Below are 18,819 nucleotides of genomic sequence, written 5' to 3' on the forward strand. Positions count from 1 at the left end.
TGGAGGTATATTTTAAAACTCAGGAAACAGCCCAAAGTCAGATGATCAAGAAAGATCTATGAAGCTGCCTCCCTTGCTGAAGTACCGTACTGTGTACTTTATGTTAAAGATGACTACCACCATCATTTACCTGGCAGCTGCTCACGAGCGTCCCCGTGTGTGTAGCCCACTGGCTCATCCAACTGTCAGGCTGGTTTTGGTTTGCAAGGGTATATTCAGTGTCAGAGAGCTTATGTGGTGCTTAAGCCCCTGTAGCCTACAGACAGGAAACACACTCTAAATGCAGCAATTATATTTTTAGAGTGCAGGGTTTGTGCTAATAAATCAGAGAGAAAAGCCTGGCAGGATTGGGGACTAGGGCTAAAGACATTAATGTCAAAAGTCTGGTGCCCCACTTGCATGTCCAGCCCACCCAAGATCCTAGGAGAGAGTCAGAGTCCTGTAAATGGCAAGGGGAGCCTAGCATTTAGTATCTGGATACACAGTGGCTTGTGAATTCTATGTTTTCTTGTCCCTTTTTATGATGACAAGGGAATTTACAAAAGCCTTCTACTGATTGTGTTGGGAGATCACTGGAAATATGACAAAGATTTATGAATGAATATTCTTTTTTAGATCCCCTTTCTCAGCCTCCTCATCCTTTAATTTCATTCCCATGTCTCTTATGAAAACAAATTATAAGGAGATGGGAAGGAAAGATCATAATATTAGTAAAAATATGCCTGTGTAATCAGGAGACCTGGGTTTAGTTCTGACATTGCCACTAATCAGCTATGTGACCTTGGGGAAGTCTTGGTGGGCCTCCATATCTGACTCTATAAAATGAAGGGCTAGACCATGTTATTCTGATTTTTGATGATCCCAATTCTCTTAGTTCTGTTAAGGAAAGTGGAAATGAAAAGCTATATATCAATTAGCACTGTTGGTGTCTCTTGACTTGAGTCGGTGATGTGCTCCTTTGTGTTGTCCATCTCCTCTCCTTTCTCCCACTCCATTTCTCCATTTACTCATCTTTTCTGGTCCCACTGGTGGTAAGGACCTTACACGTGGGTGTCCTATGGACCATGCTTCAGGCATCTCACAGTCCTAACCTTGTCTACCAAGCCTTGCCTGTTCTGGGTCCTATCTCCCCAGAGCAACTTCAGGCAAAAGAAAAAAAATGGGTAAACAATTTCATAATTAGATGTAAACAATTTATTTCTCCAGGCATAATTTTTTAAAGATGCCTATAGCCTCTTCAATTCAATAAGTACTTATGGAGTACCCACCATGTGCAGAGCACTGTCTGTGACAGGAGGGATTTAGGTAAGTAAGCTGTGGTCCCTCCCCTCCAGAACACACACTTCAGAGAAGGACACATACCACTGACTGTGATGTAAGCTGTCTGAGAGCAGAGGAGGAAGCTGCTGTGTTGACTTGAGTCTTGCTGGTTGATGGGCTGGATTTCAAAAGGCAGCAGTGGGTAGAGGGGAGGACAGGTCAGCTGCAGGAAAACATTAGGATAAAGGTCCATAGCAGGGAGCATACAGAGTATGTTTACCGCAAGGCAAGTAGCCTGGGAGACGGATGATCAGTTGGATGAGTTGACGATAGGATTGGGAGCTGATTATAGTGGAAGCAGGGTGACTGGGGCTTTGAATGCCATGCTGAAGAATCTGGGCTGCATTTTGTGGATTGTTGGGAGCCACTGAAAGTGGGCTGGGTCTAGAATGTGCTAGAATTTCCCTTAGCATGTGTGGAAGCCTGGTGGGGAGTACAGAGCTAGCTATGGTCTATTTGCATAAGGGATCCAGTGTCCTAGTCTCCAGGGGGCACATAGGCGTTATTTGGGGGCCAGCTCTGATGGGAGACACCTCTTATAACTGTGACAGATAAAGGGGAGATGAGTAGACCAGAAGTTTGGTTTTGGAGCACCTAGGAAATGCCTCTGGGGATCCTTGGGATGATCTGGGAGGAACTGGAGAGGTCTGCAGACCCCGCGGGGTGGGCGGCTGTAGAGCCAGAACTTTTCTGTGAGTGTCACTGTCGCACTGGGAAGCTGTGGTTAAGCGGAGGGGTGTTTACAGGGCAGTGAACTAGGGAGAAAAGAAGGGGACTGGAACCACAGCGGTGGAGGTGTAGCCCTTTGAGACACCAGGCTGGGGGCTGGTGTACTCGATGGTTCTCGGCACAGGGCGGATGCTAACCAGATTCTCCCTTCTATTCCAGAGGTTGAGGCTGGGTGAAGTGTGGAAGCAAACACAGCGAGCTCTTTGCTGCTTTTAACTTGGGCAGCAACCCTAGGAGACACCCTTGGTCTAACAGCTTTTTTTTTTTTTTACTTTCTTTGAACCATTTAAAGCTTAAGATTAGCCAGTGAGCTTCCTTATGTCACAGAAAGGACAAAGGAAGATTTGGAGGAAGAAGAATTGGCGTCTCCAATTTCCTCCCGAGTCTGCTGGAAAAACAGTTGCTGGTGCTTGCTTTGAAACCTTTGCCCTGAAACCTGAAGAGTTAGCACAGTGGAAGTGGGAAGACCCTTTAGTTCCTGATAATAAGTGGAGGGTGGTGCACTGTACCAGTATTGAAAGGCTGAGGGCTTATTTCAGTTGAGGTAGAGCCAGGGTTTCAACGCCACCCTTGATCTCGCATTCCCGAGGCAGCACAGTCTCAGATACGCTCAACACATCCACTTAAGTAACTTGATTACTCTTGCAGGCACTTTTACATAATGCACCTCCCATCAGGTGGGGAGCGCAATCATTCAGCATAGGACCCAGCGTCTCTCCTCTAATATCACTTTACACACAGCTAATGAACATGGGTTCCCAACAAGTGACTGCACCAGTCAATAAAGGACGGCGCAGTCCTACCTGCCCGTGCAGCCGCTGCCGCCTCTGGAGCCAATTAGCCGGCTCCTTCCCGGGTGCTGCGGGAATATATTTCCCAAAGTGGTTCTCCTGCTCACCCTGGGGTTATTTTTCTCTCATTCTCCTCCTTCGCGGAGGGCATGTGAAACAGGGAAGCTGTGGCAGTTTCATTGGCAGGTTAGACAGGTTAGCACTGAGAGCTGGGACATGATTTAAATTACCCATCCAACTCCATTGCCTTGGTCCAAGCCAAGGGTTCCAGGGCCATTTGGGGTGCGGGGAAGAAGTGAGGAGCCCCCACCATTTGCGATGTGCTGAGAAGCAAGGAAGCTGCTGAGAGAACACGCTGTGTACCAACTGCTCTCCTCTTCTAGCCTCAAGGTCTGAACTGTTACCCCACAGGTACAGATCCAGGAAGAGATCAAGTGCACGTCCACTGTTTGCACTTGTCCTTTCTCCGGCTCATCTCTATGGCGGAATCACAGTGAGGCGGGAAGAAATGGTCCCTATGCTGGGAGTCAGGGTCATTGACAATCCGTGGTTGGGTTATTTCAGGTGGGAAAACTTGCCAAGATCTTAGTCTGCTCTCCTGTGGAATTTCTGCTCTGCCTCTCTCACTGAGCTGCTGAGAGGACCAAATTATAAAATGTCTGTGAAAATACTTTGTACAAGTAAAGCTCTGCACGGACATGCACAGTTGAGTGATAATGTGGGGAAGTGGAAACAGCAAGGCTGGGAGTCAGTAGATGAGAGCCCTGAATGATTTTCTCATCGGCTTTGGCACTTACTAGTTTGTGGCCTTGGACACTCCCTAACCTACATAAGACTCAGTATTCTCACCGAGAAGATAAAACCTACTTCATAGAATTGTTTCAAAATTAAAAGAAGCCATGGATGTGAATACATAGAGAACATGTATTGTATAAATGGAAGGATTGTTATTGTCTATATTAATTGTGTTCTTAATCTAACTCTCCCTTGCCATTTGTGTCTTTAAATTCTCTTCTAGTTTTTATGCTGCTTTTTCTTTAGTTTGAGAAATGCCTCCCCTCTGTTTTAGGTCTTCTCAGTGAGACAATAAGCTTCTTGGGCAAAGCCTGCATGGTCAGGTCAGCAGTGGGTTCGTCAGCTGCAGCTATCGCACTGAAGGATTTGTATAGTCAGTGTTTAATGAATGCTCCGGATCCACTGAAGTCACTTTGGCACTCAGGTCTATCTTCTAAGTATCACCTCATTTCCAAGAATAATGTTAGTGGTCTAACTTGAGGAAAGAAATAAAAAAGTGAGTCCAGGGAGTTATTCTTTGATTAACTCTTCTTTCCTTGACATTCTTTTTCTTTGATTCAGTGAATGAGTCTGGTTCCCTTAAGCCAACTGCGGAAGCCAGTCATTCACTCATCACAAGTTCTCTCCCAGCAAAGGAGTAAAGTCTTGAATGATAGAGCCTTGTTGTAATTAATGAAATAAGACTAGAATAGCTATCTCTTGAAAAAAGTTACACTCTCTGTTCCAGTCTAATACACTACCTTAAACTGAAAGATGCAATGGGATTAAAATACCTTTATTTCTCCAGATTGGATATGTCAGTAATTCTGAAACTTTAAGGATACAAATTCATTGCATTTATATATAGTTCTGAGCAAGATCAACTTCCATAGGCACTAGCCATGGTGAGTCTTGTGAATTTTGTGTCTAGTGAGAGATTACTAATAGCAGCTCTCCGCTTCAATCTGTTAAATCACCTATTGAATTTCTTTGAGGTGCAAAGCCCTGTGTTGAGCTTTGTGGGAGACACAAAGAAGCGGGAGATGTGGTCCTTGTGCTCACATTAATTCCTACCCGCAGAGCATTTGCATTATAGGGTACCAGGGGACTGGAGATGTGTTCCTTTGCAATTACAAGTGGATGACTTCTTTCAGTATGTGGGGGCCTAGAATCAAACCCCATGACTTCATGCCCCCATGCTTTATTGTCAAAGAGTTCAAACCTTGGTACAGAGAGTCATGCTTCTCTTCCTGTTTCCTTCACAATAATGTTTGACATGTTTCTGATTTGCCAAAAGGATTTGCGCAATAACTGACAGCACCACTGACAGTGGAAAATCCTGGACTAGAGAGATAATAGCAGGAAAAGGAGATGGGATGGTTAGGACCCAGAAGGGAGCAAATATGATATGATTAAGATGAATTTCTTTTGGTTGAAGGTAATTTATGTAGTTCTGATAATTTTAAGAAATTTCTCAAGGTTCTGTTGATGATTTTTTCCTCTCTGCTGTCCTCTATCTGTAATCTATTCCATCAAGGCACTGGGTGGAGGCCTGTGAACGCCCTTGGATTCACCATTACAAGCGATTAGATTGAGATTCCACTGGTAAACAGATTCAAGCCCAAAATTGTTTCGAATGTTCCTGCAAAGACACAATTTTTAAAATCATGAAAGCCCAACTTACTTACTCAAGTCCCTTGAGTGAATTAACAGGAGAAGAAATGCAGCCCAAAGTCAAACCACACTCTGAACCCAGATTGCAGGATCCAGTGGTAGGTCTTTCTCTTTGTGATCAATATGCAAACAAACTGGGTTCCTGCAACGCTAAGGGCTCATGGGGTGTGTGTGTGTGTGCGTGCGTGTGTGTGTGTGTGTGTGTGTGTGTGTGTGTGTGCATGTGTTTATAGAGGAAGACACACTACAAAGGGAGGTGAGAATTAGTGATATGAGTAACCTCCTGATAAGGCATAACACTGTATCTGGTATTTAACAGGGTATTTTACATGGGATGAGTGTGAGGGTTTAAAAAAATTTTTTTATTTTAAACATTTTAAGAAAGTATTAGAATCTGTAAAACATAGCATAGGCCTATTTTACTGGAAAGTTTCTAGTTTTCTGTTAAATAAAGTATGGATAAATGTGTATAAAGCAGAATGTAATTTTCTGCTCTGCACTTGCCTGGAATCTCTATGAGAAGACTGGGGGGTAAGTGAAGGACTTCGGAGAGCAGCAGTGATTCAGGCCCTGCCATGTCCCCCCTCCCTCTCCAGAGCCACTCAACTTGAGACAGGAGAGAGGTTGTGTTTTCAACATGCTTAGCCACAGTCTGGATAAGTAGTTTTTCTTTTAAGCACTTAAAAAAATGCAGACTTTCAAGAACATGCAAAAGTAGAGAGAGTAGCTCAATAAGCCCCCATGTGCACATTACTCAGCCTTAACAATTATCAATATTTGCCAATTACCGATATTACCAACAATTACCAATCTTATTTCATCCATAACCACCTCCCCTCATTTTTCTGATTTTAAAGCAAATCTAAGACATCATGTTTTATAACTTGTCAATACTTCAATACACTTTCAAACTGATAGGGACTTAAAAAAAATGTTGCATACATCTGATGCCATTATCACATCTAATAAAAACTCTAATAAGTAATATTACTTAATATCTCATTCATATTTATATTGTTTTGCTCATTGTCTCCAAAACATCTTTTCTACTTGTTTTTTTATGAATGAGAATTCAAACAAGTTCCAACGAGTGCATTTAGTTGATTAAATATGTTTTAATCTCTTCACTTTTCATGCCTCGGAAACTGGTATTTGTATCTTCAGTGGATAACAATGGTCTTATGGTAGAAGACAGACCATTGGATAGGGGCTCAGGAAACTCATGCTCAACACCCAACTCTGCTAGTAATTAATTAGTATGACCTTGGGATATACAGTTGAGCTTTCTGGGTCTCAGTTTCCTCACCTAAAGAATGAAGGGGTTCAAACAGGTGGTCTGTGAGATTGCTTCAGCAGAGGAAACAGGACAGAAATGGCTGCTACACTGTTATGTGCCAGACCCTCAAACTCTCAACTTCCTTCCAAGGTATGGTTTCTATATCTGATCCTATAAAAAACAACCAACCAGCCAAATCAGTCAGATTTGGAAGAAGGTGGGCCTTCCTCACCAGCAGTGTCTTTCTACTTAAAGCCTCTTTGAAACAAAAGGGAGAAATCCTGGAGGCCTGGAGAGGCGTTGTAAGTGGCCCACTGAATCATTTTCCTTATCTCAACTTTTCCGACCTCACTGACCACAACGGTTTATTCCTCACCCATGGGCAGGGCATGCAATGTCTGGAGTTCCTTCATTCTTTGATAATGCATTAAGGTTTAAATGAGAAGATTCCAGGACCATGGAACACTGGAGCGGTCGGGCACCTGAGCAATAATTTTCTCCAACTTCTTATATGATGAACAGATCATTCTACATTTCCCAAAGCATTTATCCGCCTGAGGCAGCCCCTTCCCATTCAGCTAGCCACTAGTGAGATCTTCCTCTTTGAGCTTTTCCCTTCTGAAACTACCACTATTTGGGCCTTGCTATGTATTTTTTTGTGTTCTCTGAAACTGTTTAGTTTCCATCAGCCGTATTTCCATTTTCTGTTTAAGCGTCTGTGGAAGAGCAGCTTAAGACCCCTCAGTGGTTGTTGCTACCCATTCGGTGGCCTGAGCAGGGGGAGCTGCCGTTCTTGGCGGCGGGCAGAGCATTCCACCCTTCCGTAGGGAGCCACCGGTGAGTTCCGGGGAAGCCCGTGCCCTCAGACCAGCCTGCCACGTAGGTCTGAGCAGCAGTAAATGCGGGAGCTGGAGCGGTGCCCTCACCCCAGAATTCCTTCTTGGTCACAGCCTTCTCAGCAGCAGCCTGCTCCTCCTCTTCTACCTCCGCCGGATCCCCGCAGACGAGGGGAGCAGGCGGCACCTGGCCCGGGAGGGCAGCGGGCGGTGCCACGCATGCGCAGAACTCCCGGACCCCGCCTGCCCTCAGACCTGCTGGAGGAGCACCCTTGCTGTCACGCGGGATGGACATGTCCCCACGGCACAGAGGAGCGTCTGTGTTACACAGCAGTGGTAGGCAGGTTCACATAAGACGCCTCTGGGAGAGGCTGGTGGTTGGTGGAGGGCTCAGTAACCAGTGGAAGTCGCGGCATCCCAGGGATGCCTGGACCTGGTTAGTGAAAATTCCGTGAGTGAGGTGGCCACCCCAGGAGTGACCCTGGTGACGGCAGCAGTCACCTTCAGCACAGCTCACTGGCCAGTCTTTCTGGGGGTTACCACACTGACATCAGCCGGGTTTTCAATGGCAACAACGGCATGAGCTGCCAGCAGAAGCGTTTTCCAGGTTCTTTTCAGGTTTATGAGGCAATGCCACCATTTGCCTCTTGCAGATGACTGTTGCATTTGGAAGTCAAGGTTGGTGCCACCTAAGAGGGTTCCTGCTACACGGAATTTGAGGACACTTTCCTTACTCATTTGCAGGACTGTCAAGGACTCTGGCCACTGTGGAAGTTTCTCTTTCAGTTACAACAGGAACCCAGAACCAGTGCCCTATGGACGCCCGTAAAGATAGCACAGACAGGCCTTGCTGTTTTTATAAACATCTCTAAGCTTTCACATGACAGCTCTCCAACTGACTGAAGACTTGTACTGGACTTCCTGTCACCTTCTCTGGCCAAGGACCTTCAGCCACACGCTGTAATGTGGCTGACTCCTCACTGCCCCAGCTGCTTTCCTGTGCCTGCGCTCCACTGGTCAATGCCCCTCATAAGGTGTGGTGCCTACAAAAGGACACAGTATTCCAGGTGGGTGGCCAGCCTGGGGTGGGGACTCTTACTGACCTTGCTTTGTATATTATATCCTGGTATATAGCTTGATATCCCTTATAGGATCTTTATGAAACTTTTATAAAGATGTCTATGGAAGGGAGATGGTTTCTGTACATAGGACCCTTTTAATGTTAGTGCTAGGGTCCTTGAACTGGAGAAAGTTTCATAGGGGGAAAAAAAAACTGTAAAAACACTAATTATGAATTTGTATCTCCAAAGATGTTTAGATTAGAAAGTCACCCTAAAGATGTTTTTAAAACGTGTGTAGTTATCCCAGACTCTCCTTGTCTATATAGAAGTCCTGGGATTAACCTATATATTCTTCTCTTAGAAATTTACCCAGCTCTTCCATGGTGGAAAGTCTGGGTTAGGCTGTTGTGATGGTTTTGGAGTGGCTAGCACCATGGCATTAGGTAAAATTCTGGAATATCAACTGTTTTCTAGAAAGGAGAAAAATGTGGGTGGAAGTTAGAATATCAGAAGAGCTCAGAACCAGAGTGTAGCCTCTGGAAGTGGCTTCAGAAAACCATGGAGACTGATGCTTAAATGAGATAATGGGTATAAAAGCCACAGGCAAGTATGAAATTCCTTGAAAATATAAGGAACACAGTATTATGAGTAGGATCTTGGGTTGCAATCTGCTCTGGTTTTTAAATATAGAGCTCCTACGGTGTCTCCTCTTTCCCTACTCTAATCCTAACTGCTGCCTTGAACAAGTTGTTTAAATTTTAAGCCATATTTTTCTTGTTGCTACAGAAATTATTTTAGTACTAATGACTGTAACTCCTTCTCATGTTTGTTCCTGTTCCAACCCCTCCCCCACTCTCATAGACAGTTCTGGAGGGGTGTCTCTTGAGAGCGGGTAATCTTTACCACCTTCTTAAGGCCTCTATGATGTGTGGACTGGGACATCCATCTACGGGTGTGCTGTCCTGGGCAAAGTGGAGGAGGGGCTATCTATTATTAGCCTTTGCCCAAATTCTCTTGACTCAATGTTAGGTTTCTTTTAGGCAGTGTGGAGCTTCCAGAGCTTTTGTCTGTACCCCATGCCTTCCTACCCTGCCAGCTGTGGCATGGGGTGAGGAAGGACATAGGGTATCAGCATTGTTTCTCTTTTCTCTGGAGAAAGGGCAACCAAGGAAGGTTGAAGTGTCCTTGGGTACACTGCCAAAGCCTACCTCTCCCACAAGCAGGGGGCCAGAAGGGAACTGGGCTCTTTGGGTGACACCCAGAGGTCAGAGCAACCCGCAGAGTCCTTTTGCCTGAGCAATTGTGGTGGTTTCACCGAGACCAATATAGGAAGAGTACTTCCGTGAGGCCAGTATACTCAGTAGCTTCTAATTCAGCCAAGCCAAACCTTCAATATAAATCATCCTTTTCCCAGACATTTGTTTTCTTACCCAACAAAGCCATCAGGTTTTTGCTTGAAATTATGCAAGGGAAGTTTTAGAGGAGCTCTGGGAAATGAGTCCCTTTTCCTCCCTTGCCCTCTGAAATCGGCATGGTTTAGCAAGGGATTACTTTGCAGACCAGGCAACCTCTCTTTCACTCAACAAAGAAATTTAGCAATCTCTGAGGCTGTGTCACCTTGCCGGCAGAAACACTGAACGGCAATAGTGCTGAGAGTCAACACTAATAGCCGACACCAAATTAAACTGCCAGACTCGGCGTGATGTAGCTCTGTCACCTCTTGACACTTCTGATGTGAGTACAGGGGCTTCTGCAGGAAATTCATCAGCTGTAGTTCATGACGCATCATCTTTACATATCTGTCCATCTACATTTGTCAGCAACAGGCAAACCTCAAATGACTTCAGTGATTGGTATATAGATTGCACTACCTCCAGACATAGTAAACAAGGTTTTAACTCTTGGGGCTCCTTCAGCTCTGCCTTCCTCACTGACAAGGTCTGGTTCCTAGTGTTGCCATTCTCATTGGGTTTCGGGTGGTAATTGACAAAGGTGATTAAGAAGGTATCCTTTCTTTTTTCCTACTTCCCAGAACCTCAAATTTGTCCCTTCTTTCCAAGTTTGCTATTTTGTGGACGCATATTTCTTTCCAATGTGTATTTCTAGAATGTCATCTAAAGGCATATATTTGCTCATTGATGGCTCGATTTACCATTGCTGTGATGGGGAAGATTAGAAATGTAGTGCAAGCTCATCTTGCTAATCAAACTTGCTTGCTTCCCAGTGGAGAATGTCTTTGATTTTGCAGTGCCTTCCAGGCAGACCATTTTAGTGTAATAGCTGCTAAAGTGCCAAGATCAGGGCCTTGCTGATTTAAAAAATATTTTGAGACCCTTAACATTCTCACTGGTCATTACCAACTTAGATATTTATTTTGCACATTTGTCAATACCCTCAAGCTCCTACACTGAGGAGTAAGTTAAGTAGCTTTCCAGGAGGTGCCAGTGGGTTTTCCCTTAATGTTTTCCTCGTGTGATTCCAGAAAGAAGAGTATCAAATATATAAACGGTGTTGAGGACCTGGGTGTCTCCAGCTTTTGGTATCCTATTACAAGATCCACTTAAATTTTTTTTTTTTGTGGGGTCTGTTCATTGCAGTGATCCCAGTCTCCATCGGCACTTCTGTAAATGAAAATTTGTTCACAGACCACATGTGTGCTTATTTTTGTGTTCAAGGAGACTGAGCTTGTCTTTGGTACAGATTATACTGTATAGTTTTTAATTCTTTGATAATAGAGCTTGATGTTGCCATACTGACTGGGAAATGCTGTCCCTATGCTGGCTCATATGGGGCATGCTCAGGCCATGAAGTGCCGCCCTTTGGGTTGTAAGAGTCAGCTGGTAATTACTCTTACTTGGAGCGCCCAGTCACTTCCTCACATTTTGGGTCCCTGATGGGGTTCAGAGTGTGTGTGAAGGCACTCCTGCAAGGAAGTCTCTTGTGGCTGTGGTCAGTTATGAGGCCTTCTTGAGGGTGGTGAGGGTGTGAGAGTCTAGCAGGGGGGCAGGTCAAACGTACTGACTGGAGGTGGCAATCCATCGCAGGGTGGACTTTCTAAATCAGAAGAGATGCCTGTTTTAAATTTCCTGAAATAGTCTGAATTTAGCTTTAAAATTATCTGGGGTGGGTGGGTATAGGTGGTGTTGGTGAACAGAGATGAAATAAGTTTTTTTCTAGGAGTTGATAGTATTGAAGCTGGGTGATGGATTCATGAGGTTTCATTAAACTATCTGCTTTTGTATATGTTTGAAAATCTCTTTAATACAAGGTTAAAACACCACCTTAAATTCCTTGAAATGTTGGATTATGGTTCTGTGAATTGAAATGACACTGGACTATTGTTAGTGATTTTGCATTGTCTAATAGACAAATTCACATTAAGCATTGTTAATGTTAACTTCAGAAGGATCTCACAAAGGATTAACATGGGTCTATTTTCTTAGTACCTTTCGGAGTTCTCTTGTTTCACGAAACCATTGGCTTTGGTGTTAGAATTAAGCTTAGGTCAGTTTCACACTGTCTAAGGGAAGTCTGACATTGAATATACTTACCTAGGGTATTGTCTGGTACTTCAAGAAAATAAGGCTTCCCCTCCCCACTCCTTCACCCTTGAATTCTCCTGAAAATTGTGACTATGGAGAAGGGGCTTGCTGAGAAGGGAGGCAGCACTTACAAAACTTGCATCCACATGAATCATGTTTTTACAAGTATATTGTCCCATTCGAGTTTTATTCCTGTTCTTAAAAATGCTCTTTTGATTTAGAATGTGAGACATCTGTTACTTTGAATAAGGCTGATTTGTATATCAAGGCAGATCATATCATGTAAAGGTTTATGGCATAACAATAAGATTAAATATCTAACACAATCCAAATTCCACCTGGGTTTCATGAATTAATGAATATTGAGGAGAGCACACTTAGGATGAATTCACAGAGCACAGTCTTTTGCTGATTAATACACAAGACTGCAATCTAACATAGCCAAAAGCAGGAACAAATTCCTGTTTACTCAGAACCATTGTGGCAAGGTCAAAACCCAGGATATGGAGCCAGCCTGAGAGAAATCAGTGAACAAAGTGGTGGAAGAAAACACTTTCAGTGTAACTTACAACTCATATCTTAGAAACATTTGGAAAGAGAATGCTTAGAGAGGTCGTATTTGTAAAATGATAGACATCTCAGCAGTGAGACATCTGTGGGGATCCCTTTTACATGAGATGGCTCTGCTTAAATATGTATTTGAGATGCATATGAAACATGGAGTTGGTTAGAATCAGTCATGGGGTAAAAACAAATTGAGACTGGCCATTCAAGGCACTGTTTCAGAGGCCATGACTTGAAGTGGCTGAGACAAACACTTAGCTCACTCAACTGGGGATTATAATGGGAGTGCTGACAACCCTCACTAATTAGGACGCTGTCAGGCAGCTCTCTAATAGCTGCGGGAGCTGCTGTCAGGAAGCCACGCTGTATTCGGGGCTCATTGCACTGGGCGTCTCTGCACCGCAGAGACTTCGCTTGCGCTGCTCCTAGCAGTCGCCTTGTTTCCAGCTCTTCCTCCAACACCCCAAAGACCTCAATGCCCTTCTCCAAGAGACACTACGGATTCTGAGTTTACCCGCAGTCTCCTCCGCGGGCAGAGGGTGAAAGATGACACTTGCAAACACACAAACTAATTATAACCCTATTTAGTTCCTGTGGGTGAATCTCTCGTCCATCCCCTTTGCCCTTTCCCACATTTAATTCCTACTTGGTGAGGAGAGAAGGATTATTTCTGGAAACCAGCCTTTCCCCACCAGCCGCCAAACACAGGCGAGTCATCCTGTGGTAATTAACACTCTCATTTGGAGGAGCGCATTTTATGGTACTCTTGGTCAGGTAAATTCTAAATTAGCTCAGTTAAAACGGGTCATAAGACACAATGCTGCCTTCCTTATTAGCTCCTGGACCTCCGCCAGTGTACCACGCTATTTCGGGAGCTGGGCTTCTGGCAAAAGGAATCATTACCCCGAGATTATTTGCAAGAGAAGTGGTGTGGAAGACACGCAGTCACGAAGGTCTTCTCTCCTGGCTTTACAAATTCTGGGGTGCTTGAACAAAGGGTTGGAAGGATTGACTGTGGGGAGGGCAGGATATGGGGAGTGCTCAGGTGCCTGTCCCTGAGGTCGCTCTCCCTGGTTGTTACCCAGAAATGCTGGGAAAAGACTGCCGATAGGTTCACTCTTGGTTTCCCTATAGCTTTGAAGAGAATGGAAGCTGAGCTTTTCCAGACACTGCCAAGAGTGCTTTAACCTCCCCAGGCCATGCTTGTTGAGTGGGATGGGTGGAGAGGGGCTGGGGCCTCCAGGCCCTTCTCAGGCAGAAACCTGGATGATCTTGAGCACGTCAATTTCTCCTTTCTTGTCCTGTTCCTTCATCTACCAATTGAAGAGGTTGGGCAATACGACCCCTCGGATCTTTTCTATCTCAAACATTTAGTGACTCTGAAATTCTTTGCAAACCAGTGGAGTTACCCTGGGATGTTCACCTTACTCTGGAGGCAATCATGGGCTCTGTGGGCCCAGCTTGGCCACCCTCCTTAGGGTGGTGTTTAAGGCACGATCGCATCTGGTTCTGAAAACACATCTAAGATTTTTTGCTGGCTACTTTTGATGTTCTGAGCTTAGAGGGAGGAAGGTATTCAGCACAAAATAACCCACTGTGTTCTGAATTGCCAAGAGAAGGACACTTAACTTTAAAAAAATATGCTAACAAGCTTTTTTTTTTTAAAGGACCTACAATGTACCTAGGCAGTTTTCCAGAAATATGTGTTTGTACTGTGGTGGGGAGTGGCAGGGATAGGTTACTGCCATGAACAAGATACGCTCTATGCCTTAAAGCAGCTTGCAGTCTAAGGGAGACCAGTGTGGACTCAGAATTCAACTGAGTGAGAAGAAATATAGAGGGAAGGTTGAGTCTGAGCTGAAATATCCAGTAGAAAAACTTGAAATTGGAATGAGAGTGGAGAGGCAACTTTTAAAAACTGAGTGTTTAAGGGTCCTACCTAAATCTGGGATGGGAGGCATTTGGTCTCTTGACTTTGGGGTGCTGGTATCACTAAGGATGCCATGCCTTTACCTCCTCTAGGTGTAATTTATTAAGCAAGGGAGTCTAAGAAACAATTAAAATCCTCCTGCACTCTGTGATGCACAGTTTGGAAATGGGATGATGACCATAGGAGAGGCATTGAAACAGTGCTTCATGTGATCAAGAGCTTAAAGTGGGTCCACATGGCAACAATAAACTGTTTTGGCACATTTAAGTGTGGGCTGGTGTGCTCATCACATCCTCAGACAAAAGGACTTCGGCAGCAGTCAGAAGGTTCATTGATGGAGTAGAGAGTTGTCAACACAGTTTAATAAAATGACGACAGCTCAGATCACAGAAGATGAGACACACAAAACTTTGTAAAATTTTAAAGCCAGGAGATAAAAGAAAAATCTCATCCACGTAGAAATATCTGCAATATTTATTTGAAAATAACCATGTACTGATGTAAAGATGCCTGGTTAAATTAAGAAGAAAAAGAAAAACAACAGCTACCATCTACTCAATTTTTATTTTAGGCCAGGCATGTTTTACTTACTTTACATATTACCTCATTTAATCCTCACAGCAATTCTGTGTGGTAGGCATTGTGATCCCAGTTTACTGATGAAGAAAACTTGTCTAAGAAACATTAAACGACTTGCCCGAGGAACATAGGTAACAACTATGGAAGATCAGGTTATAATTCGGGAGGGCCCTTCCTTGGTGTCTGGGTTTGTCCAGCTTGCAGTCTTATTCTCTGTGCAGTATAACCTGATTGGTCATGGAAGATCATGCTTATTAGGTTATGTTTATAACATTTCCCACTAGTTTTTAAGAAAAATATGAATTTTAAAGTATTTTAAGGTTGATGAACAAAACATTTAAGGTAAGATGTTAATGCAATACTACTGAGACCAAGTGCCCCCAAAATGATTTCTGAAAACCACTGATAGAATTGTCATCATCATCGTAGCTCTTACCGTTTAGCACAAACATCAGAGGACAGAAATCCTTCAAGAGCTGGAGGGAGATGCATGTCTGCCCCTGAAAGAGGCTGTCATTTTCACAAGGGAAGGAAGGAATTCAGGTGGACTTCCTCACATTGACTTTTGATCTAGAGATCTGAGGGAATGTCCTGACCTGCTCCCTTCCCCTCAGAAGACGGAGAATAGAGGGAGAACTGGGAGCAAGTTTTCTTTGAAAACAAGTGCTCTTCATGCCCATTTTCTCTTATATTAAACATAATGTTGACAGCTTTGTCTCTGAGAGTCATATTGAACTGGAAGAAATGAAGATAATGATTCCCTAATATTTGGCAGTGGGCAGCTCCAAGTATAATAAAATTAGAACCATTAGAGGTAAATCCAGTGAGGAAATGTGTGATTTAAGTACATTTTCTTTTAAATGACTGCAAAAAATTCTTGTGTCTCCTTGAGATACAAGATACAAGATCTTTCTGGCATTGGGTGTTGTAGGTTCCTGGAATGAGGTGCTTCTTTAGATTGTGCTGAATTTTTTCCCTGGAGACTTAAAACTAGTTTCTCATTTGAGGTGGTTTATAGATAAACCCTCTTTATGAGGAAGAGGGGAGACCAAATGGCCCTTTGGGGTTCTTTATGCATTTATAAAATGATACACCATGTCATACTGTCTCCTTTACTACTTATTTTTTCCACTTGTCAGTAGTGGGCTTACTCATGATAAACAGCTCACTTGGCAGTTTAAGTGAGAAAGGATTGACATTAAGAATATTAAAGGGCAGGGGGAGAAACTCTTCTGGGATCAGGCTCCTAGGAGGCTCACTTACAGCGAGCTGCAGAAACTGGCCTGATGGGAAAGCCCACCTGTGTTGAGTGCCAGATGCCTGGAAACTGAAGTTCTTACAAGTGCTAAAGACACCAACCCCAGTGCCACTTTTGTGCGAGAACGTCTACTCTGAATTACTGGAAAGCCTACACAGCATGGTGCACTACCCACACCACTGGAAACTGCCTGCCTCTGCCACTCCTCTCCCCAGGAGCAAGGGACATCCCCCTCAGCCTGTTTCATAGATTATAGACTTCCAAAACACAGTGTCACCTTCATGTGCCTGATGGGCAGGCAGATCCTTAACCTCAGGCCTGTGTCCTAGTTGTAAGGGACACTGGGCATTTGCCTTCTACTTTGGGGATGTGGGATTCACATTGTGGGGATTTCCTCACAGAGAGGGAGTCTGTTCCAAAGATAATGGGGTCCTGTGAATGTGGCAGATGTCCCTACTCCGTCCTAGACAACTTCTTGTTTCCAAGTATATGAAGGAGTGGTGTGTGGACAAGGGAAGAGGAGAGGAAATTTTATTGAGAGGCTCAGTAGCACTTGTTGTGAGTATGTCACCCATATCCAGTGAGTCTCCGTATTTATGTTCTCCATCCCTTCTAGCTGCCAGTGTCTGCATCTCCTCAGCAGGGGTGGAGTGCTGGGGAATTAACACCACCCAGCAGCTGTCAGTCAATCACTGAGCCCACCTTCCTTGCTCCTGGAGGGTGAGAACAAGAACCTAGAGTCTCTTTACACAGTCTTCCGAGTCCCTGGGATTAAGCCCCAGTTGCCCACAGTGACAGCTGGCTTGATATCTGACCTTTTATTGCTTCCTTCCCTTTCTAGTCTCACTTCCTCACATGCCTGCTGGTGTGTCCCACATTTCTTGCCTGTCTCAGGTCTGCCTCAGGGGAATCCCACACTAAGATGACCTATTTGCCATAGGTGTGCTTACGTTTATTATGAGTTAATTCTTTCAGTACCATCATGTGGTCATACTTAATGAGGAAAGGGGGTCTCAGTTACCAGCGTTCCTCCAATAGAAGGCTTTTCCTTGTCATGGGGTGGGCGGCTCCCCCCGGCAGGGCCATGCCTCCAGGTCTTTAGACTTGGCCACAAAGGCTTCTTTTTGCTGCCCCTGAGGATATTTTGGCTTACAGAAGATCACTCCTAGGTCTATCCTTTTGCACAGATTGCTGCTAAAATATTTCTAGAGGGTTCAGCTCATTTCTCTTAGAGCAACTGTCTGCTCCTTTTGAGGTGACAAAGACAAAAGAGAGAGGGTGAAACAACTTTTCTGAGCCCTTACAATGCCAAAAAGGTAGGCTTTCTGCCCACTAAGACTATATTCTCTTTCCACATTGCTCCACAAGAAGAAACAAAGCAGTCACCGTCCTGCCAGTCTTCTAGCTTGCAGTTCTTTCAGGTGATTTTACATCCAGCAGTGCTGCTCTCGGCAGAGCCTTATCTGCGCTGTCTACCTGCAGACTTCCCCAAAGCACCTCTGTAGGAAACTCTTTGCTGACCGAGCCTGCATGCTCTATAAAGATCAGAAAATTGTGTACATGGTTTTTGAACATGGAACGGAACAGAGTTTCAGGACCCTTTCAAAGCATATGCCCTTTTAAGAGTGGCTTGAATGCACGGAGGAAGAAGTCACTCTTCAAAAGGTGCTCTTTTCCCATGGGCCTGGCCCTCCTCCGGCTCCAGCTGCCAACCCTCCCTCCCTCCCCTCTATGTGTGTCTGGGCTTCCATAGTCCTGCCCCTTTGCTTTCTCCAGATATAAAAGTCAAACACTCCTCCTGCAGTATCTTTTCTCTGAAAACACTTGACCCATGAGTTCCACAAACACTCTGTTTTTCAAGTTGTGGAAAATGGAGACACAGACAAGAGAGAAGTGATGTCTTTAGAGTTATTCATGGTGCAGAGGGAAAGAGAGCTGCCTCAGAAAATGCTCCCTTAAGAATTAGACAGAAAGGCTTTTATACCACTTAGTGCCTGAAAAGAACTACTAGAAGGGGCCAGTGTGGATGGCGCTTGAGGATGCATTCAATGAATGTTGCAGAATATAAGGTTTTATTTTTTCCTTTCTCTTAATTATCCTTTGGAAAATAAGTTGTCCTATAACCATCTAGTCAATACCAAATTTTTGTTGCACGTGCCTACTATGTGCTGGGCAATGCTCTAGACTGGGAATCAAACTTTTCCTGTAAAAGGCTAAATAGTAAATATTTTAGATTTTGCAAGTCATAAGATCTCTGCCACAACTGTTCAACTCTGTCATTACAGAACCAAAGCAGCCACAGATAGTGTGAAAATGAACAAGTGTGGAGGTATTCCAGAAAAACCTTGTTTACAAAACCTTTATTCACAAATTTGGCCCGCAGGCCATGTTTGCTGATTCCTCCTCTAGGCAGGGGGATACAGTAGCTAACAAAACAACATTCCTGCTTTCAAGAAACCTATATTGTGATGAAAATGCCACTCTA

At 44.2% G+C, this 18,819-nt stretch overlaps 1 pseudogene; it reads right to left on the reverse strand.

Annotated features, from left to right (window-relative positions):
• Positions 1–7,295: 7,295 nt before the first annotated feature.
• LOC118928494 (40S ribosomal protein SA-like) lies at positions 7,296–10,247 on the reverse strand (annotated as a pseudogene).
• Positions 10,248–18,819: the final 8,572 nt, after the last annotated feature.

This window comes from Manis pentadactyla, chromosome 11 (genome assembly GCF_030020395.1).
Source record: "Manis pentadactyla isolate mManPen7 chromosome 11, mManPen7.hap1, whole genome shotgun sequence".
NCBI lineage: Eukaryota > Metazoa > Chordata > Mammalia > Pholidota > Manidae > Manis > Manis pentadactyla.